The following is a 2,675-nucleotide window of genomic DNA, read 5'->3' on the forward strand; positions in this document are numbered from 1 at the left end:
TTGGCATCGAAGTCTCCATTTATTTGGGATATCGCGAGGTTCGAATCCCCGCGCACCTCTAGGCGTTGAATGCCCATGGATACTGCCATCCGGAGACCATGTAAAAGGGCCTCATATTCGGCTGCATTGTTGGAGTCCGTGTACATAATCTGGAGTACATATTGAACTGTGTCTCCTGTGGGGGACGTCAAAACGACGCCGGCCCCTAGTCCGGCCAACATTTTGGAACCGTCGAAGTGCATGATCCAGTTTGAATATGTGCCGTACTCTTTAGGGAGTTCGGCCTCCGTCCATTCTGCGACGAAGTCGGCCAAAACTTGCGACTTGATAGCTCGCCGTGGCCTATAAGTTATGTCGAACGGGAGGAGCTCGATGGCCCATTTTGCAATCCGGCCCGTTGCGTCACGGTTGTTTATAATATCGTTGAGTGGTACTTCCGATGCTACTGTGATTGAACACTCTTGAAAGTAGTGTCGTAGCTTCCGGGATGCCATGAATACCGCATATGCAATCTTTTGATAATGTGGGTACCGTGATTTGCATGGGGTGAGGACAGTGGACACATAGTAAACCGGCTTTTGAAGGGGGAATTTGTGTCCGTCCGTTTCCCGCTCGACGACGAGTACTGCGCTGACAACTTGATGGGTTGCTGCAATGTACAATAGCATTGGTTCGCCGATGTTTGGCGCGGCCAGGACAGGGTTTGTTGCCAATATGGCTTTTATTTCCTCGAGTCCGGCCGTGGCGGCATCCGTCCACTCGAAGTGTTCGGTGCGCCGAAGGAGGCGATAGAGGGGTAGCGCCTTTTCTCCCAACCGGGAGATAAAGCGGCTTAGAGCCGCCACGCATCCGGTTAATTTTTGTATTTGTTTGAGGTCCTTTGGGATATCCAATTGTGACAAAGCTCGGATCTTGGCTGGATTTGCTTCGATTCCTCTACCGGATACAATGAAGCCCAAGAGCTTTCCGGCTGGAACGCCGAAAACGCATTTTTCCGGATTTAGCTTGATGTCATATGCTCGGAGGTTGTCAAATGTAAGCCTCAAGTCGTCTACTAGAGATTCGACATGTCTTGTTTTTACGACCACATCATCCACGTATGCCTCTACTGTTTTGCCGATCTGGTTTGCCAGACATGTCTGAATCATGCGCTGATATGTTGCGCCGGCGTTTTTGAGCCCGAAAGGCATTGTGTTGAAGCAGAATGGGCCGTATGGGGTGATGAATGCCGTTGCGGCTTGGTCTGACTCGGCCATCTTGATTTGATGGTAACCGGAGTATGCGTCGAGGAAGCACAACGAATCGTGTCCTGCAGTGGCGTCGATAATTTGATCGATGCGGGGGAGGGGGAAGGGATCCTTTGGGCAAGCCTTGTTAAGGTCTTTGAAGTCAACGCACAGGCGCCAGGATTTGTCCTTCTTTGGTACCATCACCAAGTTTGCTAGCCAGTCCGGATGTTTTATATCTCTGATGAATCCGGCCTCCAATAGTTTGGCTAGCTCCTCTCCCATTGCCTGTCTCTTGGGCTCAGAGAAACGCCGAAGGGCTTGTTTGATAGGTTTGAATCCTTTTAGGATATTTAAGCTGTGTTCGGCCAGCCTGCGTGGGATTCCTGGCATGTCTGAAGGGTGCCAGGCAAAAATGTCCCAGTTCTCCCATAGGAATTCTCGCAGTGCGGCGTCTACATCGGGGTTTAATCGTGCCCCGATGGAAGCTGTTTTATTGGGGTCCGTTGGATGGACCTGGAATTTGACTATTTCATCCGCTGGTTTAAAGGAGGTGGACTTGGATCTTTTGTCGAGTATCACATCGTCCCTGTTTACCGTGGAGCGCAGCGTAGTCAGTTCCTCAGCCGCTAGGGCTTCGGACAGTGCCTCAAGGGCCAATGCGGCTGTCTTGTTTTCGGCGCGGAGTGCTATGTCCGGATCACTAGCGAGAGTGATGATTCCGTTCGGCCCGGGCATCTTGAGCTTCATGTACCCGTAATGGGGTATTGCTTGGAAGATTGTAAACGCTTCGCCCCAGCAGAGCGTGGTATCCGCTACTGAACGGGGCCACTTGGAATGTGACCTCTTCGGACCTATAATTATCCGGCGTGCCGAACACCACATCTAGTGTGATTTTTCCTGCACAGCGCGCTTCCCGACTGGGGATTATTCCTCTAAAGGTTGTGCTGCTTCGCTCAATGCGGTTCCAGTCTATTTCCATTTTTTGAAGGGTTTCCTCATAAATGAGGTTCAATCCGCTGCCTCCGTCCATGAGTACCTTGGTGAGGCGAAAGCCGTCCACTATAGGACTGAGTACCAATGCGGCTGGTGCTCGAGCTGTTCGGAATTTAGGTTCATCACTGGCATTAAAAGTAATAGCCGTGTCACTCCATGGGTTTATTGTTGCTACTTGATAGACTTCGGCGAGGCTGCGGAGTGTTCTTTTTCGCATATTATTTGATGCGAAAGTCTCGAAGACTGTTAAGACTGTACTGGAGTCCCTAGGTGGCTTTCTGCGGCCTCCGGAATTAGGAGATCTTCGCCCCTTTTGGCCACCTGCCAGAGTATCCAACATGCTCTAAGGCTATGAGTTGGTGTGGCGTCCTCTGTACTATGAATTTTACAGGGTCCATTAAGCCATCCCTCCAGTACGGTTCCATGCCCTGTAGAGGGTTTTGGTTTTTTGGT

The sequence above is a fragment of the Triticum urartu genome, chromosome 7 (genome assembly GCF_003073215.2).
Source record: "Triticum urartu cultivar G1812 chromosome 7, Tu2.1, whole genome shotgun sequence".
Classification (NCBI taxonomy): Eukaryota; Viridiplantae; Streptophyta; class Magnoliopsida; order Poales; family Poaceae; genus Triticum; species Triticum urartu.